Source organism: Nyctereutes procyonoides, unplaced genomic scaffold (genome assembly GCF_905146905.1).
Source record: "Nyctereutes procyonoides isolate TBG_1078 unplaced genomic scaffold, NYPRO_anot_genome, whole genome shotgun sequence".
Classification (NCBI taxonomy): Eukaryota; Metazoa; Chordata; class Mammalia; order Carnivora; family Canidae; genus Nyctereutes; species Nyctereutes procyonoides.
The window spans coordinates 2,166,058-2,192,961 of record NW_026575024.1 but is presented as its reverse complement, the minus strand read 5'-3'; the positions used below and the strand labels follow the sequence as shown (position 1 = coordinate 2,192,961).

General features: G+C 58.4%; 1 protein-coding gene across 2 annotated transcripts in view; it reads left to right on the top strand.

Moving 5' to 3' along the window:
- CDH4 (cadherin 4) overlaps positions 1 to 26,904 on the top strand; it is a 500,836-nt gene that overhangs the window by 19,352 nt on the left and 454,580 nt on the right. The gene's annotated exons all lie outside the window — the stretch shown is intronic.

Genomic DNA, 26,904 nt, shown 5'->3' with positions numbered 1-26,904 from the left:
ATCGAGGCTTTACTGGGTGTCTGACGATGGGCCAGTGGGGTGCCGGAGGCCTCCAAGGACGGCAGCGCCCGGGCTCTCACGGTCAGTGATCAACGCTGAGTTGATGAACTTCACTTCCCAAGTGGGGAATGGTGTCAGATCCCAGAGGCAGGGATGCGTCCTTACTGGCAGAAGTTGGATATCGCTGGTAGAGCCTCTGCAGCTTTCCTGTGAGCAGCGGAAACACTGTGACCTGCGAGAGCCGAGGGCCTGAGGCCAGGACGGGGATCTCCCTGCCCCCCTCCCAGGGCACCTGCGTTCCTTTACTCCTAGGTGAGAAGCCACATGGCTGTGACTGCCATATCCAAGAGCTGTCCCTCTAAAATAGAGACTGCAGCCAGAGGCACATTCAGGAACATTCTAGGAGGTGGGCAAAGGCTGGCACAGGTGAGCACATCCTCCCAGTGGATGGCGTGGTCCTCACAGCATCTTGCTGCCTGCCGGCTCTCACTCTCAAATGCATCCTTTGCTGAGACAAACTCAGATCGAGTTTCTGAGGCAGACTGGTGTGGGTCTCAGCGCACTGAGGCCACCACAGGGCTTTGCACACTCCTCACCCTGCTCTGCCAGACTGCAAAACCGAGTGCCCGGTGCTTTCCCGTTTCTTGCTTCATCTTGTGCTGGGGCCTCTGCTGGGGCTGCTTCCTCAGCTGAGCACCCTCTGCCTCTGCTCAGAGCTGTGCTCCCTCCATGTCCCCTGCTTGTGCTGGGGGCCCGCTGTCCAGAGCCGCCAGCCACGTCCCCTTGCCCATTACCCTTCCTCTAATGCGACGTGGCTCCCAGAGTGCACAGACTGCTTCCTGCATTGCCGCCTGGCCTGGAGCAGTCCAGGCCTCCAGGGAGGGCCAGTCAGAGCCAACCGCTGAGCAGGTGATGGGGCATGTCCTCCCCAGGGGGTCTGTGTGACTGTCACAGCTTCCCTGACTCCCTCTGGCCTGCTCGGCTGGAATTGCTTGGGCCTTCATCCCATGCCTCTGCTCTTTCTTGGCTAGTTCCCACCTCTTGTTTCCTCCTCATCTTGGGGACAAGTCTCCTCCAGAGCCCCGCCCCCCACTAACGGCCAGGATCCCTTCCAGGCTCCCGTGGAGAGGGTGCTCCTGCTGTCGTGGGGTTGCCGTGGGGCTCAGCATGCGGAGGTCAGCAGCTGGCTCCTCTTTCTCCCCATTGAGTGCCTGCAGGGGCCGGCCACCCAAGGGTGGAGGGAGACAGTGGGAGGGTCTGAGAACCGGGGAGCCTCCCCTCCTCTGAGGCTGGCACCCTTGCCTAAGCCCCGTGGGAACACAGACTTGGCCTGCACTCCCAGTGCCCGAGAAACGTGGGCAGTCGGAACCCTGATGTGAAAACCTCTAGTTTTGTGAAGTTCTGTGAGTCAAGCACACAGCAGGTCACTGGGCTGATTTCCAGGCCTCCATGCATGATTGTGGGTTTGGCTCTGTTTCAAGTAGCAAGGTGGCCGTGTGGAGGCCGGCACTAATGGGAGGCTCTGACGCTCTTCTTGAAGACAGGTAGTTGGAAGGAAGGGGACATCTTAGGCAGGGCCCATGGTTGCAAGGAAGAAACCCCCCTCCAGGAGGTAAAGGCCAGGCCTGGGGTTGTAGGATAGTCCTCCATGCCGGTCAGTGGCCCCAGCAGGGCCCTGGGCCTAGGAGGCAGGTCTGGGGATGTCCCCGCCCTCCACTATCCATGAGCCTTGACCTTGACCGCTGGGGCTGGGTGGGGTGGGGGGGCTGTTCCGGGGGCTGAGTATGAGAAGGGGGTGAGTGGGAGACGCTAAGCGCAGGAAGGGGCAGGGGCTGTGGTGCAGGTGACCAGTGTGAGATGGAGCTTCACCCCACGAAGGTGGGAGTGGGTTTTAACTGCACTTTGTTCAAACACAGGCTGTCAGCGCCTGAAGACCCCCAGAGCATCAGGCCCTGCGTTGCTTCCTGCAGTGAGGCCTGCAGTGCATGTGGAGGACGGTCGGGCTTCCCATGGCACACATGGCGCTAGGGGTGGGGTCCTCCAGGGACAGAGACACCCTGTCTTTCTTCCCAGCATCAGGGCCTCAGGATGGCACCAGGATGTCTTGCTTCTTGCAAATCTGGATTTTTCAGAGAAAGCAAGCACCAGGTGTGAGGCAAAGATTTAATTGCATTATTTTGCTTTTCCTGTGCTTATTTATAAGCAGAGGTTTAGGCATTGATATAAAATCCCCTGTTAAGTACATGTACTCCCATAAGATGAAGGCGTCCGTTAAGACAGAGCAGAGGTCTGACCTGGGAGGGGGACGTGGAGAGACTGCAGCGCCTGGCGGCCGTGTGCGAAGGCCAGGTGACCTTCACAGGAGCCCACCTTGCTTCATCTCGCTGTTCCCCGAAGCGAGGGCTGGGCGGGCAGCAGCATCCAGACAGGCTCGTGGCGCTGTCCTGTCTCCATCGCTCGCGATGGTCAGTATCCCTCTCTGTCTTCTCCCCCGTGGTGAACCGCTTCCCCTGCAAGTCCCGAGTTTCATAGAGAATCGGAGGGATAATGGTACCGAGGGTCTGCAGGTGGGGCGGGGCCTCAGCTGGGATCAAGGGCGCACGCTGTCCTCTCCTCTCAGACACGTGGCTCGGAGCCGTCCACGTGTTCTGACCTGGCTTATGGTGGGTGGGGCTCTCCCTCGCACCCCTGCTTCCAGGCAGCGGCGGCAGGCAGACCTGTGTGTGCCCATCACCCCTTCCAGGATGGCACCGTAAACCATGGTGGGGTGTCCACGCAGCCAATACCAAGGGGGCCACATGCTTGTAACCCGTGCCAGGGGACGGACCCCAGGCCTGTGCATTCTTCTTGGGGGCCCCAGGCAACTCCGCTGCCCTGACTGCCAGTGTGGTAAACACGGGAGGACACCCTGCACCTGCAGATTGAGTAGGCTCTGTCCACACCTCCCATGTATCTGAGTGTGTCTTTGAAAACCCCAGCTGCTCAGGAGAGAGGCAGTGGAGCAGAAGAGGCAGTTGGTGTAGACGCTAATCAGGAGCATAATTAATGAGGAAACAAAGCAAGAATTAACCTTTGGGAACACACATTACATAAGGTAGTTTCTTTTCGAAACATATCATTCATCTGTCCCTTTTGTATTAATATAACATTTTGTACTTTTAAGATGCCAAAAAAATTGTTTGAAGATTTGAAATTAGAAAAACACAAAAAAAAATTCAGATAAAAATGATTTTATCTACCTCCCCTGAAGAAACCACTGTTAATCATTTGTCGTGTTATTTGTGTCTAGGTGTGTGTATGTGCGTGTGCATGTATGTAGTGTGTGCACAAACTTGGCATAGGTTGGCTGTGTTATAATGTAGGTGCACATGCGTGCTGTGTGTGCAAGCGTGCACGGGACTCTGATGTGTGTTCTCGTCTCCACATGTAGCATGTGCACGAACATATATGTACAGTCTAATGCGGACGTGTTCATACCCACACATATGTGCTTCATGCATGGCTGTGCACGTGTGGGTACGTGGGTTTGAATGTTAGTGTATGTGCAAGGATGTGGGTGCTGTGTGTAGTTCACACAAGCATGTGTACCTGTGGTGTGGTTGAGCGTGTGCACACACGTGGATGTGCTCCATGGACACATGTCATGCGTGTGCTGGGACAGGATATTTCCAGGGCTTGGCAACTGGCAGCGACGGTGTGATGAAGGTCCTTGTAAACCCAGCTTTTGGTACATCTCATTATTTCTTCAATAAATCATTAGGAGCAGAATTCAGAATTTCTGGTTCAGAGGTTGTGTTTGTTACGCAGTCCTGGATCCACTTGTCCAAAGGATGTTTCAGAGGGTGGTGCTGATTGATGTCCCCGGTGAGGACATTGGGGATGTGCATGTCCCCCTGCCTCACGGCCCGGAGGCACTAACGAGGCCGTGACGGGGAAGGTGGCGTCATCTGACCTGCGTTTATTCAGTCGGTGGAGAGGCTGGGCATTTTAAAAAAACATCTATTTTTCCCTTCTTCTTTTTTCTTTTGCAAAATTGCATGTTCGAGTGTGCTCGTGTGTCTCCTCGGGGTGATGGGTGCGGCCGACACACATGTAGAGACGCATTTGGGGAAATCTCACATCTGTCCTTAGCTGACAAACACGCTTGCGCGTCTGTGCCGGTTGCTGTTGAAATCCCTCAGGGAAGTTTTGTGATTGTCTTTCAGGTAGTTTTGTGCATTCTTAGTACTTACCATGTGCTGACGTGTGCGGAGCGTGTACTCAGCACGGAGGTGCTGAGACGTGTGGTCGATGGGATCTGTTTTCTCCAGGGACCATTTGTTTGTGTTGATAAGTAAGCAGAAGCCTTCCAAGAAGGTCTGTGATTTCCGAGGCCTGCAGCCGGGGGTTTAAACAGCCGCCAGGACCCGGGCAGCCCGTGTGTTCGCTAGAGGGCCTGGTCATCATTATTTCAGGCTCTGCAGGCCAGATGTTGGCGGGACCTACTCGACTGCCCTCATAGCAGAAGAGTGGCCGTGGACGGTTGCTAAGGAAGGGCTGGCTCTGTGCCAGTAGGACTTTATCCACCACCCCAGGCCGCGGGCCGGATTTGCCACGACACGCCCCCCCCCCCCCCCCCCCCCCGCCGCCCCGCGCCTTCTTTGCCGGATTCTCCCGTTGTCGCCTTCAGCCAACCCGTGCCCTGAGTGCATCCGTCTTTGGTCTTCACAGCAGCCATCCGCAGCTTGTTCACAGTCCCATTCAACAGATGAGGAAGCGGAGACCGGCAAGCTGGGAGGACACAGCCAAGGTCACGGGGAACCCATGGCTGCCCGTGGAAAGTGCAGCTCACGGTGGGGTCCGGCTTTGGGGCCAGAGGCCACAGCGTGTGTCCCCGAGCCCGAGCGGGCTGGAGGGGCCCAGAGGACACGAGCCTCCGCCGCGAGCCCGGCCCTCCAGCCCTGCCTCGGAGCACTTTGTGCCGGGCAGATGATAATGACACCCATAACGGCGGCCGTAACGATGAGAGAGAGAGGAAATGGGACATTATTAACCGCTGATGGATAGTGTATTCAGTTTTCAATTTAATGATCTGCAACTGCAAATCTAGGGTTAAGGATGAACCAATTTCTCACTTCCTTTTTGCTCTGTTCATCCCAGATAAGGAAATGAAAGGATTACTCCGCAGACGTGCAATCCAAATGTCAATGTTCTGCCTCATTAGAGAAACTGGCACGACTCCCCCGAAAGCTGGCGCGGTTGGGGTGACGGCGCGATGCTCACCGGCTCGGAGGGCGCGGAGGGCCCCGCGGGCCTTCCCGGGCCGTTGTTCCCGGGCCCTGGGAGCCTCTCCAGCGCCCTTGCCCCTCTATTCGGAGCCTCCCTCCGCGGCCGCGCACCTGCCTATCACTTCCATCCCGGCCAGTGGGGCGCAGGCGGCCGTCCGGAGCCCCTGGGGGCGGGTTCCCACCTGTTCCCGCCATCCTGGCAGGGTGCTGAGGCACCAGGAGGCAAGCATCCGAGTTGACGGCTTGTCGACCAAATTGCTGCAGCTCGGTTGCCTCCTTCCCAGCGCTCCTGCGCGGAGAGCAAACGGGAGGCGGCCTGAGCTCGGTTCCACCGGGCGCCCCCTTCCAGAGCCAGGACTCCAGCGGCACCGCGGGGGTGCAGGGGCTGGGGACGCCGCGTCCCCCGGCCCCGCAGCACCACGTGCCCATCCCACGGCTGTACTTGACAACGCCGGTGTTTTCAGTTCTGCACAGAACTTGATAGAACCTTCCAGATCAAGTGTTCTTTTCACATGACTTGAGATGGGGTGGGCGGGGGCTGCTGGTTACAGTTCAGAAGCCAAGAGTGTTTGGTAGCTAATGCTTTGACTCAAGGAGAGAAATTATGAGCAAACACTTCTGCTCGGCAACTTTGTGAAAACAAACATATGACAGCGTAAACGCTTCTTAACAGCCCTGCATATTGGTCTGGTTCACAAGACACTGAAAACCGAAAATAAAACAATGAGAAAGGATGTGTGTGCCAGCTTGCAGAGAAGAATCCCCGAATAGCTGACGGGTTCGTTTTCACTGGTTTATGGGCAGATTTCAGAGCTGCATCTGTTATTTCTTTGTGAACACTCAGACGTCCTCTGGGCTCGTTTCCTCGGATGCTTCGTGAGCGACATCTGCCCAGGAGTCGCCGTCAAGTGGCCCCGTTGGAAGGAGGAAGAGACACCGCCAGAAAGGCTGGCCCCCATCGTTTTGAATGCGTCTGACGTCACACTCCTTGACGGTGCTTCTTGAAACGTTGGGTTTATTGTAGAGGCGTCATTCCACATGGGACACAGAACCTTCCCGTGTGCAATGGATGTGGGGCCCCCGCTCCCTGCTCCCCGCTCCTCGGCCCTGATACCGAGACCCTCCATGTCATGCCTTCTTGGGAGTCCCAGCAGCCTCGGCGTCCAGAAGTGAACGGCGTGTGTGTGCACCACTGACCTGGCCACGCACCCAGCAGGCATCAGGTGGTCATCACTCAGCCCGTGGCAGCTCTTCTTGAAAATGAAGACCATAAAGGGTGCTGCTGGGGGCGGTGAGCCCTGAGCCCTGCTCGTTTTCCATAGCAGCGTGTGGTCCCGGGGGTGCCCAGCGCACTCCTGCTCCCTTTCGGGGCATCCGGCAAGTGTCAGAGCTTAGAGTCCAGTGGACAGTCACGGGCTTAATTCCCAGGCTGCTTAGGATCCTGCCCTGCCTGCACATTCTCCCCGTGCTCACTGGGCAGCTGCTGGAACTGTGCGTCGGGTACCCTGGCACGCCTCTGGGCCTGCATGTTAGTGTCGTGTCCAGCCGCCTGGCTCCGCGGTGGATGAGGCTTGTTGGGTAAACCCGCGCCACGGCAGCCCATGAGGGAAGCAGGCTCCTTTGGTTTCTGAGGTGGCTCAGAAACCATGAAGCAGGTGGCTCATAAACCGTGAAGCAGGCTCCTTTGGTGTCTGGGGTTGCTCAGAAGGATGGTTCAGAAGCTGAGATGCTGAGGCCCAGGCACCCGGTTGGACAGGTGACGTGGCCTTGAGCTGTGTCTGTCGGGAAACAAGTGCGTGTTTGCTCCTCCAGCTATGGTGAAGCTCCGTTCGGGCGCCACCTGTTTTCAGTGAAATTGAGTTTCCCAGGATGAAGAGAATCACAGCCAATAGGATTTGGGGGGACAGGGATCAGCCTTTTAAAAAAAATCTTTTTATCCAAATGCGTTTGTTGAAAGAAGCCTCCGGCATATTTTCATTCTCATGATTTTGTTTTTCCCAAATAGAATGCAGTCCTCAGGGGAGTTCTCTGGTTACGTGTTCCCAGGAAAGTCCCCTTGCATGGAATGACCACAGTTCCTGGCCGATCCATAAAAATGGGATTTTCTGATCTTTGGTTCAGGCCCCGAAAGTTGAACTGTGTAATGTGTTTTAGTGGAAAGAATCACATTTGTCCCTCTTGATTGACAGCCTCATTCTCTTGCCCACCAGTGTCTGAGGATGTGGCCATGCACTGTGGGGCGACCGGGGTGACCTGCAGGCACTGAGGCAGGTCTCCCCGGGGCCTGGGGCTGGGGAGGTGGGCAGGCGGGGGCTTGCTTGCCGATGGCATCCTGGGCACAGAGCTGCAGTGGCAAGCCCCTGGCAAGCGGGGGGGGGGGGGTGGACGCGAGCCGGCTCCTAATTAATGATCCTGCCTGTCCAGCAGGCCCAAGGCACGGCTGGCAGGTGGAGCTGTCGTTTCCATGGGCCTCGGTGGCAGGGAGAGGTGACACCATCCTCGGAAGCGCCGTCAGAGGCGGTGGCAGCCACGGCCGGCCGCGCTGCAGGTGAGGGCGTAGAGCCCCGAGCACGCCCACCCGGCGCTCACGGTCGGGGGAGCCGCCCCGCGTGGGAAGCAGGGCACCCGGCGCCACTGGGATAAGCAGCTTCGGCTTCAGTCTGTGTTGCAGGTTCAAGGGTGTCCATCGTCTCCAGGCAGTAATAAAGTCATCGTGTTCTGAGGCGAGAGTCAGAGACTCGGGCTCCTTGCAAGTACACTGCGGCTTTGAGGGAAATGGCTTATCCAGATCCTATTAGGAGAGGACCAGAAACATTTTAAAAAGCCGGGAACCCGTTTTTTCTCTCCAGCACAAGAAACGGGCGAGTGGTGTAGGGAACACGCTCCTTTTGAAGGGGTGGCAGTTATTTTTGCTCCCAGGCCAAATGGGGACTTCACAGGAGCTCCTGTGCACAGTGTTGGGGTGATGGGGGAGCGAGGAGGGGGGTGGCTCCCTGCACGCTGCCCTGCGTGGCCGGCCTGCTCCCGTCCTAGCAGCGGCTGGTCCTAGTGGTGGCCTGAGCGTACTGAGCAGCGAGCATGCCAGTGGCCACCCTGTCCTTGCCTCCGCACAGCCAGGGCCTGGGGCTGGCGACTCCACTCTGGGGGGATGACTCTGGCTGAGCTCTCCATCCTCTCCAGGGCAGGCTCATTCTGAGCCTCTTTGCCTGCTTTTCTGCCCATGTACTCCCACAGCATGGGGCACAGGAGTCTTCCCAGCCAGCAGTGCTTTGGGGTTCTGGGGAGTCGGGGTGCATTCCCTGCCTTTGCCTTCATGGGACGGCTGAGGCTTGCGTGGTGATGTCCTGTGAAACAGGAAGTGACACCAGAATGTCCCCTAGCCAGCGGGGTCCCACGTGGCCCTGTACTTCCACAGACTACTTGGCCCATCTTTCTAAGTGCTCTGTGGGGAATCACTGCCCTTACTCCCATTAGCTGCCTGCTGTACCACTTTTGTGAGTGGGTGTTGTGGTCTGGAGAGGCTGTGGAACCTTCCCAAGGGCCTCTATCTCAAGGGGGTCAAAATCCACTTTGGGGGTAGACCACATACTCACACTCTAGATGCTCCCTACTCCTGGGACCACTGCACACAGAAGGACGTTTCAGGCTAAGTGGAAGGATGAGTGGATGAAATGAATGGATGGTGGGTGGGTGGATGGGTGGGTATATGAAATGGATAGTAGGTAGGTAGATGGAGGGGAGAAGGGTGGGTACATGGGATAGATGGATGGGTAAGTAGGTGGGTGGATGGGATGGATGGACAGGTAGATGGGATGGGTGGATAGGGGGATGGATGGATGGATGGGTATGTAAATGGGTGGGTGGGTGAATGGGATGGGTGGACAGGTAGTTGGGATAGGTGGATGGAAGGATGGATGGATGGATGGATGGGTAAGTGGGTGGGTGGGTGAATGGGATGGATGGACAGGTAGATGGGATAGGTGGATGGGGATGGATGGATGGATGGATAGATGGGTAAGTAAGTGGGTGGGTGGGTGGGTGGATGGGATGGGTGGACAGGTAGATGGGATAGGTGGATGGGGGATGGATGGATGGATGGGTAAGTAAGTGGGTGGGTGGGTGGGTGAATGGGATGGATGGACAGGTAGATGGGATGGGTGGGTAGGGGAATGGATGGACAGGTAGGTGGGATAGGTGGATAGGGGATGGATGGATGAATGGATGGATGGATGGACAGGTAGATGGGATGGGTGGATAGGGGAATGGATGGATAGGTAGATGGGATAGATGGATGGGGGAATGGGGGGATGAATGGACAGGTGGGACAATATGTGGTGGGGGGATGGATAGATGAACAGGGGTAGAGGGTGGGAGGGTGGATGGAGAAAGGATGGATGAGGAGGTGGTAGAGAGAAGGAGGCAGAGAGAAGCGGGGTGGGATGGGTTAATTGGAGTTTCTACATAATGGCTATTACTCAGCAGATTCTTCTGGAGCTGCTGGGTGTGACAGGCTGGGGCACTGAATTAGGCGAGCAGGCCCGGGAAGCCCACCTGAACTTCGGCTGGATCCTCTTTCTGTTTTCCACGTAGGGTACTCGGGGTTTCTAATGAGAGTCTTTCTCTTGAAAAAATCACAGAAAAGCACGGGCCTCGCATTGTGAGGAATGTCCTGTGTTGTGCGTAAAACAACGCCGTGGACGGAGGGGGCTCGCTCACCGTGAAGCATCACTTGTAAGGTGGTGTTCGGCGATCAGGCTGGGGCGTTGAGCAGATGCGTGTGATCCCACGGACGGGCCAGCCCTGGGGGTGGGGGTGGGGGTTGGTCTGCCTCGGTCACGGCGTTCCCGGGGCCAAGGGCAGCGCCTGGTGCGCAGCAGACACCTGAGCCTCCTGCTCCCGCCAAGGCCAGATCCTGGAAGCCCCGCGGCACGTTTTCCGTCGGGTCTTTCTTGCGTGTGATAGAGACATTAGTGCACGTCAGACCCTTCACCGGGGCTTTCCCATTGTCTTAAGCGTGTTCCTTTAATCTAGTGCGTTCGCGCCCTCGGCTGAACTTCCATGAGTCTGCGGGGAGACCGGGAGTGCTTCGCCGTGCTGTGGTTTGAATGACAATCAGGAGGTGCTTCTCCTGGCTGTGGAGGCTCTGCGGCGGCAAGGTGCTCCATCTCCTTCTGGGTCTGGGGTGTCGGGCCAGCTCCGGGGGCCCATCGTCCCACCCACGGATGCCCACCCAGGAATCCCAGGAAGGCTTTGGCTCCGCGAGGTGGCGTGTGTGCGGTGACTCCAGGAGCCCCGGGCCTCCCTGGAGCACCCTCCGCCTGTGCGTGGAGACGTGGCAGCGGGGTGGTCTGTCCCAGCGCCGTGCTCCTGGCCCGTGTCGGGCAGCTGCCTGGCCTGGGACACCCGCGCAGAAGGGTCTCGACCCTGGGCCACCACAGGCCTCCCCGCTGCCGACTCCGAACGGGCAGGGAGATCGATGAAGCGAACTGTGCGTGAGTTACAAGGATTAGAAGCGAGCCCGGGGCTTTATCGATCAGCTGCCCTCGAGAGTCAGCGCTCCCCCGGGGAACCGCGGAGCCACAGCCCAGCCCAGGCCCGGGCTCGCCTCTCTCCCTCGCCCCTTCCTCGCCGACCTCCCCATTCCCCTCACCCCTGGGCTTGTTTCTGGAGCGTTCTCGTGCACCGGCTCCTCTGCAGCCCAGGAATCCTGCACGATGCCACGCCCTGTCTGCAGTTACTACAGCCCGACCGAGCATCTGGGTCCAGTGCTTACCACGTCTCCTTTGAAAAGTCACTTTTATCTATGGCAGAGGCTGTGAGCCTCTGGCAACTACATTGCCCTCAAATCCTGCAGTAATCATCACCCCTTTCTGTTGCCAAAAAAAAAAAAAACCAATTAATTAAAAATACATTTAAAAGTACGTGTATTAAAGGAAATCATTAACAAGCCAAGCTGCAGAGGAGTCAGAAAAGTGAGAGCTGGTGAGAGTCTCCTGTGTTCGTGGTAACGAGAGAGCAAGTGTGGCTGCGTGTCTGTGTGTGTGCTAAACAGAACAGTCTGCCTAAATTCTGGGGTGAAAAATGCTTTAAAAGAACCAAGTTGGTTCTGACGACAGAAATTGGAATGAGAACCTCGCCGAGTGTAGAGGGTTGAGCAGAGCCTCCCAGGAAGATATGTTATAGGCCTCACCTCCCGTGAGCGTAGCTGTGTCTGGGGAGGGGAAGGGTCTTTGCAAATTTACGGAGGCAAGAGGAGGTCATGCTGGATGCGGACGGCGGTTCTGGGAAGCCTTCCCAGTACGTCCCTGAAGGGACTTCGTGCAGCAGACCCGGTGCCGGGGGGGGGGAAGTGGCCCGCTCACTCCACGCCGGAGCCGGGCAGCGCCGATCCCGGATGCGGGCTTACTGTCAGGGGCCTGCGTCTCGGCGAGCGGCGCAGTATTCCCCAGAGCCCCTTGGACCCTCGCAGCACCCCGTCCTGCAGGAGGCTCATAAATCCCCAGTATGCGAGCGAGGACTGAAGCCCACAATGGCAGCCCGGGGAAAGTGCCCAAGCCCTTTGAAATCAGCCATAAGACCGGCCGCACCGTCCTCTGGGGGCTTGACCTGCAGCGAGCATATTCAACTCTTAGGAGGACCAGCTTTGGGGCTGGTTTGTACAAAGGGACATTAGTAAAAATGATTTTTTTTTTTATTGTGTGTCTGTTCGCTAAATAAGCACAGCATGCTGTCGGTCCTGACAGTGGGTGCCCAGACGGGGGCGTCGGTTCCTGCCTGCTTGGAGCGTACCCCACCCCGGTGGGGAAGGGAGGGTCGACAAGCCATGCATCGGTGAGATCCAGGTCATGCTTGCAAGTGCAGTAAGTTACAGAACATAACATGCACTTGCCGTAATAATATCTCAATATGGAAAAAAGAAAAAACTCCCAGGGAAAGGATCTGTTGCTCCAAAGGTAGACAACAGGTGACGTTGGAGATGGAAGGCACCTGTCGGGTGAAGTGACATTAAGGGGACACCTGCGTGATGATGAGGAGAGGGGCCAACCACATCTAAGGGGAGAGAATTGCACATGCAAAGGCCCTGAGGCAGGAGGCCCCCGGGGTGGAGACAGACAGAGCCCCTAACTGCGGACCCCTGCAGGTGGGGACAACTGAACCCCGGGCCTGCTCTGCCCTGACCCGGCCGTCCGTCGGCCTGTAGCTGGGAGCTCTCAGCGAGCTCCTGAGAGCCGGGGTGCCTTGGGGCTGAATGGGCCGCAGCTGGGCTCCGGCCCCGTGGGTTCTCTCCACGGTGATGCCTGCCTGGGAGGGGAGAATGCTCAGCTCTCAGCCTGGTCTGGGGCCCCCGCCCTCCCCCACAACCCACAGATCCCCCGTAGGGGCGAGGCCGGCTGCCTTCCAGTGCCCAGATGTCATTTCCTTTAGGTGGTAATGCCCTGCTTTCCTGGGACCTTGTCCCAGGGCATCAATTTTCCTCTTCGTGTCCTTATTCTAGAATGTTCTCTGGCTGACTGATGACGGGGCACTCCCACCTGTGCACATAAGCCGTCGGGAAGCCCCAGACCCTTCTCGCTCCTGACCGGGTTGACCCCCTGGAAGGTTTCCATAGCGAGGGGGAGGGACCTCCGTGTGGCCTCATCGTGGCCGTGGGTTGTGCCAAGGGCTGTGTGTGCAACGTTTCATGGAAGGGTCCCAGGCCCGCCGCTGCCAGTCCGCCTTCCGGACGGGGGAGCCCCGACCCCGCCGTGCCCACGAGAACGTGAAGGCGCACCATGGAGCCCGTCGAGGATCATGTGTCCGCGATCCCGTCACTGCTGTGGGCTCACTCTGCGCTCCGGGGATTGAGGAGGAAGCAGCGGTGCCGTTACGGGTGTTCAAGGTCACCGGCATCCGCGCACTTGGAGCACGTCGACTGTCCCACTTGGGAGCAGAGCCGCGGCGTCCGGACACGCGTGTCCATAGAATTCAGCTGGGGCTGCTGCCGCCCCTGCCCAGGTGCGCGAGCTGCCGACGCCGGGGTCCGACCCCGCGGCCGCATCCGTGTCGCCCCGGCCACCCCTCGCCATGGGCGCCCGACCCCCAGGGAGTTCTGTTGCCTCTTTAGTCCTTTCCAGGGATTATTCTCAGACAATAAACCTCATCTCTAAAAATAGGTCACATAAAAGGCTCGAGTATTTTTCTAATTAGTGTGAGAATTTATTGAATATACATCACACGTATAGATCACAATATTATTAAAATTACTATTAAGACTTTACACATCAAAATATTTCAGGCGACGGGGACATGGGAAGCCTGATGCTCCCTGAGAATCATATCTGCATTAGCAAGATAAAGGACAATTTAGGACGATTACAAAAGCAATGATTTAGCGTACAACATAAAACTCTGCTGAGAACTAACTCCTAATGCCAGCTGCTGCTAAGCTGCTTAATCTTTATCTAGTTCAATTAAAATCTGAATGTTTGGGATTTCATTAACAACGAGGGGTTTGGAAATTACATGCGCTTTTACGCTGGATTCCATTGCTGATGCCCGGTATTGGAAGTTTCCCAAGGCGTCTTCAGGTAGATTTAGGTAGAATTAAAACTCCCGTAAAGGATAACGCAGAGGTAAGAGAAGACTCGTGGAGTTTTTCCGTCAGATCCAGCTGACAGGAGTAGGACCGCACCCAAACCGGCGCAGAGGGCCCGGGCCGGGCGGCCGCTGGCCACGGACGGGTTGACGGAGCGGGGACGGCGTGGGCCACCCCGGCTGCGCGTGCGGCTCCGGCCTGATCTCCGCGGGAGGGTCTCTCGGTTCATTACGCGTTTCCCGGCTATGCCAGCGGGTCTTTGTAAAATTCGACCAGCGAGGGCGATGTCTGCACGACACCCGGAGATCAGAACCTGCCGGGGCGGATGCTTCATGGGCACGTCCCCCCTCCCACCCCTACTGGGCGGCAGGTCTGGTGTCGCCGGCCGTATGCTTCCCCCGAGGACCCGAGGACACTTGGAGGCTCTGACGGAGTGAGGGGTAGGACCTGGAATCTGTTCCTCATGCCCCCCCCCGCAGTTATGCCCTGTGCACCCCGACCGAGAGCTCACGGTCTGGGGGGGACACGCCTGCTGCCGTGCTAGCTCGACTGCCTGTGTCGGGGGAGGCTGGATGATGGGCGCAAAGACGTCCACGCCCTGCTCCCCGGAGCCCGGATTCAGTCACCTCATGGGGCAGAAGGGACTCGGTCGCAGACCCGGCGGTGGGACAGAGGGAGGAGGGCCCGAGGTGGGCGGTTGTGTGCCGGCGGCCGCAGAGGCTGGATTGTGCAAGAGGGGCCGCGTGGGGCCGCGTGTCAGGGGTGCAGGTGCCCCCGGAAGCTGGAAGAGGCGAAGAACAGCTTCTCCCCCGGAGCCCCCGGTAGGCGAGAGTGTGTGCTACGGTGGCCCCGGGGGCCCGACGGGCTGTGTGTCCTGAGCAAGCCGCTGTGTCCTCACCCCGCTGCGTCTCCCTGTGTCCCCGGGAGGCGCCTGGTTCCCCAGGGCAGAAACAGAGCCCGGGCCAGTTGTCCCGTGATTTGGGGGTCAGGTCCCCGCTTCCTGGCACCCTGGGCAGCTGCAGGCATTGGCTGCCTAACGTCCTTCCCATCTCCCCATCTGGGGTCCCCTGTCCTCCTCGTCCCGGTGCGGCTCCCTAAGGGGGTCCCCAGGAGCTGAGGGGGTGGGGGCTCCCTGCGCAGCGCTGTGCACACCTGGGCACGCCCAGGCCAGGGAGGCCCCGGAGGGCCATGACGGGTGTTGTGTTCTACTTCTGGATGGGGCCAGGGGCTTCCTAGAAGTGGGTATTTTGGATGAAGAGTAACCAGCTCCGTGTCTTGGGTGAGGACGCGCCTGTGATAACTCCCCTGGGTCATCGGGGAACTGTTCAATATTCATCACTTTACATGATTCTGAAACTGGTTTTCTGTAACATTTCCTTATCTCAGATTTGCATCTTGCTGCTTCCTTGTCTTCTCTCGAAACTATGAGTTCCTGGAGGGCAGGAGGCACACGTGTGTGTTGCGTGTGCAGGTGTGTGTGTGTGATGTGGGCGTGTTTGCATCTTCTAGGACCCCCGACGTGGAGCCTGACAACCCATGAGTACGTGTCGCGTGTTTTGTGTGTAAACTTGTCTTTTCATTTGTGATGCCCCCCGCCCCCGGGCGAGAGAGCAGCACTGTATCTGTTACCCCTGCTGCCGTGCTGGGCAACTGGGACATCTGCAGCCACAATCTTACTTTCTTCAGCCTTTGGGAATTTAAAGTGTCCACAGATCATATCAGAATCGGGTTAAAATGCTGGTTCTGACTCGGAGGGTCTGGGCTGGGGCGTGAGGTCTGCACCGCCTGCCACCGCCGTTGGACTGGGGATCCACGCCGTGTGGAGCAGGGATCTCGAAGGCTCCACCCTCACACGTGAACCCCCTGGTGTGTTCCGAATCCCTGTGCCAATTCCTGGGACCGTAAATGCAGCCCGATGCCTCCGATTCTCCTGCCTTCTCTTTTTGGCAGCTTTCCTCTTCCCCTTGGTCTGAGGGCATTCGCACGCACCTCCAATGGCCGTCTGATGGCTCGGGACCCACCACGTGGCTGGTGGCACGTCAGGATTAGAATGAGCCACCGTGATTTGGTATCGTCACATCCACTTGTCAAGAAGAAGGCAGAAATAAATAAATGACGGGTGTGCCCACGTCCCAAGTGGGTTTGGTGCACGTTTCAGCAGGGAGGTGCATGGGAGCTCGGAGCTGAAGGCGTGTGTCTACACCTGGCTTAGGTGGAAGCGGCCACAGGCTGATCCCACGGGGCGATGAGTGGACTGGCCTGCAGTTACTCCCGAAGCCCGCCTGTTCTCCGGATGATTCGGCCGGCCTCTCTGAAAGGCCTCCAGGTCCAAGGCGGGCGGAGGCCGTGCGTCTGCCCCATCCCGGGCTGCCACTCTTCAGGAGTTTGAGAGCCCCTGGTCTTCCCTTCATTGCTTAGGTTTCATCGCGCCTGTTGATTTGCAGAGTCTTTCAGAGGTTGTTGCCAAGGATGATGATTGTGCATCGGGACGCGACAAGCCGCCTTAGCGTATCGTAGGCAAAGCATCCCAGGTTCCTTGGAAACTCGCATCTGCAAGAAGTGGTCGATTTGCTGTGTGGCCGTGATGTCATTAAGGGTTTGAAACATTTGACCCATGGATCACTACTCACAAAATTAAAAAAAAAAAAAAAAAGGCCGTGAGTCCTGAGTGTCCAGGTGACAAGACCTCTCTGGCTGAGCACCAAGGTGTCAAGGGGCCAAGTGGGACCCCCCCCCTCCCCGCCCCTGCCTCCAGCCTTTCTCTAGGGTTTTCCCACCGGCAACCTCGGTGTTGCCTGTTTTGAACTTCAGGTCACTGGAGCCCATGGCCTGTACTCTCCTGTGTCCAGCTCCTTTGGTCCCACTCCGGATCATTCAGGCAGTGGCTCCTGCACGCTCCGGGTGCCCCCCCTCCTCGCGTGGAGCCTGCCTTCCTGCAGAGGCACCGTGCTTTGCCTGCCCCGTCTACACGGATGGTGCCGTGGCAGGTGCATCACGTGGGGCCCACAGCCTCGTGCCACGCCTCTGCTGCGGCCTTTGGGAATCCCTTCCTTGTGTTCGAGGAATGACCAGAATCTTGAAAGCACAGTGCAAGTTGCACCAGTGGAGGGTGTCAGTGTTGAGCTCAGTGCCCAGGGGAAAATGCAGACATCTTTGTATGTTTCCGTCGGTGCCACGTGAGCCTCTTGGTTTTAAATGTATGTAGCATAGGACGGCACTTGATGGGATGAGCACTGGGTGTTCCACTATATGTTGGCAAATTGAATTTAAATTTAAAAAAAAATAAAAAAAAAATAAATGTATGTAGCATAGTCTCCCATAGGCTTGGACCACGCCGGGGGCGTGTGGTTTTCAAGGGTTCTGCAGATGGGTTCTTTAGTGTTAAATACTATATGTGTACACGCTCAACCAAAGCTGTCACAGAAATCCTCGAGCCGCAGGGTTGGGTGGGTGGTTCTGTGGAGACTGAATTAGTGGGACCCAGTGTCCTTTGTGGGGAGGGGAGGCGGGGGACGGTGACATCAGTGGCACCCTCCTTCCCACCCCATTATGCAGGAAAGCTGCTCAATTAATCTTTGTCCACCTGCAAATCCTGGCAAAAGTCAGACACGCCAGCAGTGTCTGGGATTTTTCTGCTGCTTTTGTTCATTGGAATAATTGCGAGCCGGGGGCTGGGTGGCGGTGGGGAGAGCCAGGGCTCACCATTTGGCACGAGCCAGACAAAACGTGCAGCCCATCCCGTTAGCCGGTTCCTGGGCTTGCATTGCCTAGCGGGAACCAGTTTGGGCAGCTCCCCAAGGTCTTGCCTTAAAAGTGCATTTGATGATTGCTGGTGGAGGAGAGGCTGGCGCTCTGACTTCTGGAGGTTAGACTTTGCTGCCAGGAACCTGTCCCTGTGCCTGAAATAGCCCCTCTGCACATCTGAGGCCTCTCAGAGCCTGATCAGAGGCTGGGCCGTGCAGCAGGCTTGCAGCCCGCAGTTGGCAGGAGGACTGATCCCTGCTGGATCTGGATTCCAGCAGGTGAGCGGGTACCTGGACTGCTCCCCTCTGACAGCCCTTGGCTGGGGCAGGATGGGCTGCACGTTGGTGGGTCCGGTGATAAATTGGGGTCCCTACTTATAAAATTGTGAAGAGTTTCAAGATGACAGAGCCCTGAACCAAGCACAGAGCCGAGGACTGTACACCCCAAGCCCGGCCATATGCAGGCCAGCTGGGGCCCAGGAGACCCTGTGCTTCCCTTGGATCTTCTGGCTGGGTGCTGGGGTGCAGGGTTGCTCAGGGGAGCATCCGCCAGCACTTCTCCTGAACCCCAAGATGTGGTTGTGGGGCTCCCAGCATTGGCCACACAGTGCAGGGCCCTTGTCGCCCCTTTCCCGGTGCCGTGGGGGTGGGCACCGCCTCGCTCTCCTCTGGACCTTTATTTGAGGTGCCTTCGGGAAGGGTGGGCAGGCTCACGGACAAGACAGCAATTTGGAGGCAAGATAAAGCAAAACAAAGAAATGTGACAGAGAGGAAAGGAAGTGAAACCATTGTGGACACCGCAGAACATCCAGACCATTTCCCCCAATGGTCCTACCGCTCACGCTCCAGCACGTGACCCCAGTGATAGTATTTGGAAGATCCCAATAGTAGAAAGATTAATTTGTAGATTGCCTTGTTCATTCATTCCACAAGTATGTCCCGAACACGTGCCAAGTGCCAGGCCCCGAGTGTGGCAGTGAACACGACAAAGTCCAGGAAAGATCTTTAGTCAGGATGCGCGCGTTATGCGGGAATCTCAGGGTTGATCGTGGCTTTTCAGAGGCCTTTGGAAAGAAGAGAAGGGGGCTGACGCGTGGGAGGGAGGTCCCGCGAGGGGCCAGCCCCGGCTCTCCGCCTCCCCGCCACCCAGGCTGCACCTGCCCATCCGGGAAGACTTTGTCTGCAGGGCTTCTTGGCCACAGGGAGGACTGAACTCCCTGTCCCAGGCCTGCCCTGCAAAGATCCCGAGGCTCATGCCAGTCGGATGGCTTAGGTCACTGCCCACGTCCGACTGTCCATGGAGTGCAGCCTGCAGGACAGCTCCGGCCTCCAGCCAGCGGGGCCCAGAGTGTTGGGGGGGGGGCGGTAGCCCTGGGGCTGCAGCCGCTCAGAGCTCTTCGCTAGGGAGGCAGGTTCACGTCCTTTTTTTTTTTTTAAATTTTTTTATTTATGATAGTCACACACACACAGAGAGAGAGAGAGGCAGAGACATAGGCAGAGGGACAAGCAGGCTCCATGCACCGGGAGCCCGACGCGGGATTCGATCCCGGGTCTCCAGGACCACGCCCTGGGCCAAAGGCAGGCGCCAAACCACTGCGCCACCCAGGGATCCCGCAGGTTCACGTCCTACAAGCCAGATGAGGAGTCTGCTCAGGCTGCCGGAACAGGGGAGCACAGACGACGGGCTTACACGATAGGAACGTTTCCCCCGCAGTCTGGAGGCTGCATGTCTAAAACCAAGGTGCGGGCAGGGCTGGTCTCTCCCGAGGCCTCTCTCCCTGGCGTGTAGATGGCCGTCTTCTCCGTGCACGTCTGTGTCCTGAGCTCTTCTTATAAGAACACTTGTCACATTGGATTAATATCCATTGCTATGACCATTTTATCTAAATTACTTATTTTTAAAGGTCCTCTTTCTAAATAGAGTCCCAGGTGCCGAGGCTTAGGACTTGAATGAGGATTTTGTCGGGGGTGGGGGAAGGAGGGACAACTCAGCCCCTAATGGTTCTCCTGCCTCCCACCAGGGGATGGGAAAGAGCCTGCCCCCTTCACAGCTGGGCCTGGGCGTGTTCTTGTCCATCCTCTCGTGTCCATCAGACTCACCCTGCGGTGGCTCAGGGCCAGATGCGTATTTAGTGGACTTGCACGTGGGCCATCAGACACTTAAAGGTGGCCCTCTAAGAAAACAGAATTGTTTTCCCTGGGAATTTGGAGGGAGGGATGCGTGTTTTCTACACTCTGAATGGGGATGGCAAGTGCTTGCTGAATAGCAAAGCCTGGGATGAAATCAGAAAGAGAAAGATGGTTGGATGTGGAAAAAAAATAAAGATGGGGAAAAAAAAAAACCACCCTTCGATGAAAAAAATATTTTCACATCAAAAGGCAAACAGATTCGGGAAAAGAATCGTGATAAATATGACGGGGAATTTCTCACCTTTAAATACAAAGAGGTGACGTGGGTCGGTGGGGAGAGTGCCCGTGAGAAGCGCGGCCAAGCAGGAAGAGGAAACGGACAGAAAGCAGGTATTGACTAATGGGGGGGGGGGCGTGCAGTCCTGCTGGTAACCAAGGGAATGAAAATGCTAAGTGTCCCCTTTTGCCGTAGCAGTTGAACAAACTTTCTCTTCCCGTCGTGAGTGACGACGCTACTTAGAGCCGGCCAAGCACCTGTTGAGTTGGCACCTTTACCCGGTCTGCAGAGATTCAAGTGAGATACAGAGGAACCCACGGAATATGTCAAGCGCCAGAGAAACGGGTGTGCGCGTTGGCTCCCGGGTTCCAGATCCAGGCCCTCCTAAAAGGAGAAATCGGGAATGCGGGCCGGGCTGGTGCGGGCGGGCCGGGCGGCGGGCTCGGTGCTGCACTGGGCGACTGCGCCCCAGCCCCGGCCGGCGGCCGGCAGCTGGTGGTCTTTCCTGCCCACCTGGTTCCCCCGTGTTCCTGTCTCCCCTCTGACCGCGTGGACACCGGGACTGAATGAAGGCAGGGCCTGCGCGCACCGGACACGACTCTCGTCACGGGCTGGCCTGCTCGGGATGGCTTTCGTGTGCTGGCTCATCGAGGCGCGGTGGTGTTTAAGGTCGGTTTGCTTCATCCTGGTTAATCCCATGTACTGCACGGGGCCTGTGCAGCCCGAGGGGCAGATGAGGGCCCTGCTGAGGCCTCATGGTGCCTGGGGCTTAGCGGTGCGTCTCCACCGCCCCCCGGGACGGCAGCAGGGGCCCCAGGGCCGGGCCGGGAGCGGGTGGATGCAGACGCCACTGCCTCCATCACGGGCCCCTTCCCTCTGACTTGCTAGCTCGCCCCTGGATTGCCCTCAGCTCACTGGTTTCAGCGTAGACAGACCCCGTGGGGCAGCCACCAGCCCCTCCTCACGGTGCCTACAGCTCCATGTGATTATGTTTTGAGAGCCAGAGACGGAGGGAGCTCTTAATTTCATGCACAAATTAAGGGAGCCCTGGTGGCAGCCACGAGATGAGCCGGGACTGTCCACCTACCAGGGCCGTGAGATGTCCGGGAGGCGGTTTCCTCTTCTTTTTTCTTTTTAAGTAGAGGAGCCTTTTTCTTCCAGACAGAAGCGATGAGTGGCAGCCGACCACTCGTGCCGGGAGCCCCAGCACGATTCCAGGCTCTGGCCAACCTACGCCTCTGGCTTTCTCTGGCTGATTAGAAAGACCACAGGGGGAGGGAGCCAAGAGATACGGATGCTCCGGTACTCGGGCCCCCCGAAAAGCAACGAGTTTACCTCTTGGACCTCAAGGAATCTGAGCGCTGTCTGGGAAAACAGGAGTTAGTTTGTCCCTTGCCCATTTGCCGGCCTTTTCCTTGACTTGTGTCAGAGGAAAGCACCCCCTGCCCACAGCCCGTGTGGTCTGTGGAGGGTCCCCCCCGGCTCAGGTGCTCATGGGGCCAATGGGACGCCCCCTGGTGCAGCAGCACCTGTGTTTCTGGGACCATGGGGGCTGCACGGGGCCCATGACCGGCTCAGCTGCCCCGATGCCTGAGCAGGAAGCTCCTGCTGGAGTCTGGGGCAAGGGAGGCCCCTGCAAGTGGTCCTCTCGGGGAGCTCAGAGCCATGAAAGTAAGCTGGCCCCAGGGACAGGTGGTCACAGCAGACCGGCCGGCCTGACTCGGGTTCGCAGAAGCTCACCGTGTCGCTGAAGCCAGCTGGAGTCTGGTTTCCCGTCTCGTCTGCAGAAACACGTGCGAGGACAGCGAGCAAGGAAGGATTAGCAGCAGCTGCCACGGGCCAGGCAGCAGGAGCCGGGCCTGGAATCTAGGGCGCCGGGGTCGGCCCTTGGGGAAGGCCGAGCGTGTCCGCGGAAAGGGGCTCTTCCGGAGGCGGCAGGCGGCCAGGGGTCCTCGCAGGTGGCGGGCGGCACGCTGCTCCTCGCGCCCCCTCCCTCCTGGGTGCCGGCCAGGGCCCTGTGGGTGGGGACGGGCGCGTTGCAGGGAAGCCGTGAAACGAGAAACAGAAGCTCGGCTTCCACACGGAAGGGTGTTTTCGGATAGGCTTTTTGATGCATCTGCATTTTTTCAAGATCCATTCCATCAGGAGAGGTTAAGAAAAGGAAAATCTAATTTTCTGGAACATCGGAGATGGAGAAGACCCTGCTCCTCGCAGATGGAGGCTGTGCTTCACTAGGTCTATAATTTGAAGACCCTAAGGAGTTTGAGAAAGTCCACTTGTCCCCCTAAACCAGGTTGAGGCAGCAAAACAAATGTGTTGCTCCAGAGGGGATGGAATACACCTTTGGCTGGAAGGGGGAGTAAGCCGTCAGCTCGGCTTTACCGGGTTTCCGCCTCCCCCTGCGTGCGTCCACCGTGCGCCGCGTCTTCTCAGGGGGACCGTGTGGTCTGAAAAAGGAAAAGTGGACGCTATTCGGCGCAGTTAATTCCGTGGGCCCCAAATGCCGTGGACTGCTGGGAGAGGGTCTGATCAAACAGATGGGTCCGTCGGTGCCTCGCCAGCGCTGACCGTGTTATGGGGGCGGAGAGGGGCTGTCCCGACGGCCTGAGCTGGGCTGAGAGGAGCTGCTGCCCGGCCCGGACCCACCGTCCACCTGCTTCTTTCACGGCCACCGCCCCGCGGGCCGGGAGGTCACAGCGGCCCTACCAGGCATGGACGCCGGGCCTCGGGGCCCCCGGGTGGGCACGGGCCACCTGCACCCCACGGCTGGCCTCCGGGCACCTGCGCCGTGCATCCTGTCAAGTCCTGCTTCAACTGGAGTGTTTGCAAGGCCTGACCCCAGGCCTGATGGAGGGAGGCCCAGAACCGCCCACGTGCCCAGAACCCTCCGTCTTTGCTCGAGACCAGGTTTCTCAAGCTGGGGGTGCTGGAGAGCTCTGGCTGGGGGTGTGTCTCTGTAGGACGCTCCGCAGCAGCTCCACTCGCTCCATGCCAGTGGCCGCCCCTTCCCCAGCTGTCACAACCAAAAGTGCCCGCAGATGTCACCCAGCGTCCCCTGGGGGCAGGAGGTCCCCTGGTCAAGAACCACGGCTCTACGCAGAGGGCCCGTGTTGGTTCGGAAGCTGACCCCGTAATGGAAAGCAAGGAAAGCGCAGGTAGGTGGCGGGTTAATAAGCACGGGGACTTCCTCGCGAGGCCTGCGTGGGCTGCGGGGAGACGAGAACCTGAGGATTGCAGAGAGGCCTCAACGAGACCCGGTCTCAGGGCCGCACGCTCTGTCCAGGCGGAGGCCCTGCAAAGGCTTCCGGGGTTGGGCAGGGTGGGCCGAGCCCCCTCCCAGGGCGGAGGACCGTGAGCAGCCTCCGATGCCCCGGGCCGGGGGGCAGCGGGCGGGTGACGACCCTGGGTGCGCTCCTTGAGACGGCCGGCGGGGGAGGGGGCCTCCCGTGTCTGCTTGTGGCTCCGTCCAGCCAGGCAGGGGTGCATTTGCTTGCTTTCTGTGAGGGGTTGTGTCTGAAAGTGCCATCAAAGTGGAATGCCCCACGTCCTTTGGGAAAAGGAACAATCCAGCCGTCCTCGCAAGGGGTGGTGTTGCGAGCACTTGGCTGGCTGGCGGCCTCCCTGCGAGCCTAAAAGGACCGGGGCTGCCCCGCGGGAGTCGCATGCTCTTAGCTGCAGACGGTTTTTACCTAGACCTTGCGTGTGGGATGAGGGCTCCCGCGCCCTGCTCCCTGGGTCTGCACGACCTCTGCTCTTGCGGACCTGGGTGGGGGCCGTGGCCAACGGGCGAGGCCAAGCACCCCGAGAGAGGCTACGTAGAACACAGGACCCCGCAACATACCTTCTGAAGCTGCCTGAGGCGGAGCCAGTGATGCTTGGCTCCTGTTGACATGGTCCCGTCTCCCGGGGCCCGACACCCCCTGTGCCCAGCTGCGGCGGCGATTTCCCAAAGCAGCCAGTGTGCACGTGGGTCGAGCCGCCGACTCCATAAAGCAGCCTGAGCTCGTTCTGGGTTCCTGAGTCAATACTGTGGGGTCACATGGACTGTGGGTGCCTTTGGGTCGCGGTCCCCACAGGAGGCTCCGGCACTAGGAGTGGTTCGCCCGTCGCGTAAGTAACAGGACGCCGTGACCTTTGGGACGTGCAGGCCATTCACAGACCTTGGAGTGCGTCAGACAGGCTTATTGCAACCAACTCCTCCCTTTGGGCAAATAATGAACTCAGGACGTTGAGGCAGAGAGAGGAGACGATCGTGTGACCTACCCGCAGCCAGACAAGGCCTGCGTTTCTGAGATTATGGGACGATGCTGCGCTCTGACGTCAGCGCATCGAGGGGAGATCGCAGGGGCCGTTTCCAGCAGGCTGGAGCCTCTTACCTGCCTCTTACTCCACTCACCTTCGTGGGAAAGTCCATCTGTCTGTCCTCGTTGGCTGCCGGGTACCTGTGGGAGTGCGAGGCTCTGGGTAGGCGTCCAGGGGATCCCAATGTGACCCTGGCCCGCAGGCGCCGGTCCCGGGGCGGTTGTGCACGGTGGCTTGTGGGGAACGTGATGGGGGCTCTCTCTGTGCCGTAGGCCCAGGAGGCCTTCCATGGAGACCGATTGCCTGAGTGTCCTCGGGCTGCCATGACCAATTACCACGAATTGGGTGGCTCTGGGCGGCAGATGCTTTCTGTCTCCGAGCTCTGGGGGCCAGACGTTGGAAATCAAGGTGTGGGCAGGGCCGCCCTCCCTCTGCCGGTTGCGGGGGAAGATCTTCCCTGCCTCTTCAGCTCTGGGTCTGCCGGAGGCCCTGGCACCCCTCGGCCTGGTGACCAGCCCTCCGCTCCCTGCCTCCGTCGTCACCCGACCTGTGTCTGAGAGGATGCTGCGTGCAGACTTCCCTCCTCTCCCGGGGGCACCGGTCACTGGAATAGGGCCACCCTAGCCCATTGTGGCCTCGTCTCTATTCAGTTCCATCTGCAAAGACTATTTCCAGAGGGGGGACATCCTGAGTTTGCAGGCGGGCGGACAGGAGTTTGGGGGGGGGTGTTGACCCAGCGCCCTGACCCTCAGCACTCGTGAAAGAGGAGCAGCGGGAGAGAGGCTGGCACCCAGAGAGGTCACTCGGTTCGTCCTTGAGGCCAGCGGCTGTGAGGCACCTGGACGAAACAGTGGCCTTGCACCTGTGGGCAGAGCCCTGGGACGTGGGTCCCTCTGGGGCGCCCTCCAACTAGCAGGTGCAGGACCATCACTGAGCTCTTCTCTTAAACCTAGAGCAAGCACCGTGCTGAGTCCTGGCTCCGGCCACGGTGCTCCCAGGGTGCAGGGTGGGGGCAGAGCCTGCCGGGGCCTCAGCTCCGCGCAGGAGCGCGTCCCCCCCAACCCCCCCCGCCCATGCTTCTGTGGAAGTTGAAGGAGAAGCGCACAGCAGGTGCTTCACCCGGTGCCTGGCGGACAGTCGGCTGTCAGAAAAGGCGATAGTGGGTCTTTGGCATTTTTTTGGCTTTTGTAACATCTTTCCTCACTGCCCTGGGTGGGTCGTCAATAAGCGATCGTTGAAAATAGAGGTCTCAGCTTTCATGCTCCTTCGTGGGGCAAGTCTCCCCCATGAAGCTCTTCGGGGGAACCTGACATTCCCAGATTTTGCCTCAAAGCCCCGATGAGGAAAATCCAGTGACATCCTTCCCCGTCAAGCATGAGGGTGCTGTGTTAAAATCTGTGACGTTCCCTTGCCTGTAGGCAGCGGGGCCTTGAGGTTTCTCACTTGTCAGACACGAGGTGATAGAGGAGTAAGACCCGTATCAGGCTGCGGCGGTGTCAGAACGGGAGGAGGCGTGCGTTTGGGGACGGAGAGGACAGAGAAGACGTTCCGGGGGGAGCGTGGAGGGAGGGAGTGGGTGCTCCTCGGAGTAAGTGCGAAGGCCCAGGAGCGGTGCTCCGGGATGGGGTGCAGGGCATGGGCCCAGGCAGGCGGGTCGCGTGCCCCGTCCACCGGCCAGTCGCCGTGTTCTCTTCTCTGCGTGGTTCTTCCCGTAAAGATTCCATGGCCGTGGACTCTGCCTCCAAGAGCCTCAACGGTCCTGGTCAGGAAATTATCAGAAACCCTGGACAAACTCTGTGCTGCTGTGACAGCTGCCTAATCGGGCGGGTTGGATCTCTGCCACCGGGTCATCCTCGTCAGCACGGTGTCCCGTCCCCGTGTGTCCCCGTGCCGGTGCTGGTGGCACCGTCGCCCACCCGTCAGGGCGTGAGACGCTGCCGTCCTGGACGTACAGACAGATCCCGGAGAGAAGCTAAGTCGAGGGGAGCTCGCTGTGACTCCGCGGTCCCCTTCTGTCTCCAGACACTAACTTTAGGGGACAGATAGAGTGAAGGGATGAGGTCACCCCTTTGCGTTCCCCTCTTCTTAGAATCTTTATTTAGGCAGGTAATTAGTACTCCTTTCCAGACTCCTCACTTAAGTGACTTGTTTTAGGAAGGGCTTCGCCCAAAGTTGAGCGCGTGGAAGGTTTCCATGAATATATATCGAAGGAAGAAATGAATGAGTGACATGTTTTGAACTATATTGGCTCACTTGTACAAAATTGCATGCATAACAGGAAGCTAGCTGCGGGGGGAAAAAAAAGGATTATTCTTGTGAAATACACAATTATCTCTCCAATGTGCCATGTGGTTTGAGAGCCCCGAGGAAATGCAAGCACATGTTGTCTGGCCCGGTTGGGACGGGTGGGGGCACGACGAGCGTGTCACAATATGTCAAGGAGATGACCGTCTTTCTGAGATTCCGTATGAGGAGATTTAATTAGGGTTAGAATCACACTGTCTATGAAACACGTCTCCTGGGTCCAGAGGGCTCATATTCCGGAAGGTGCCGGGACCGCCCGCGGGGGACGGGCTGCAGACCCGGTGCGGCTGCACACGGCGCGGGGCA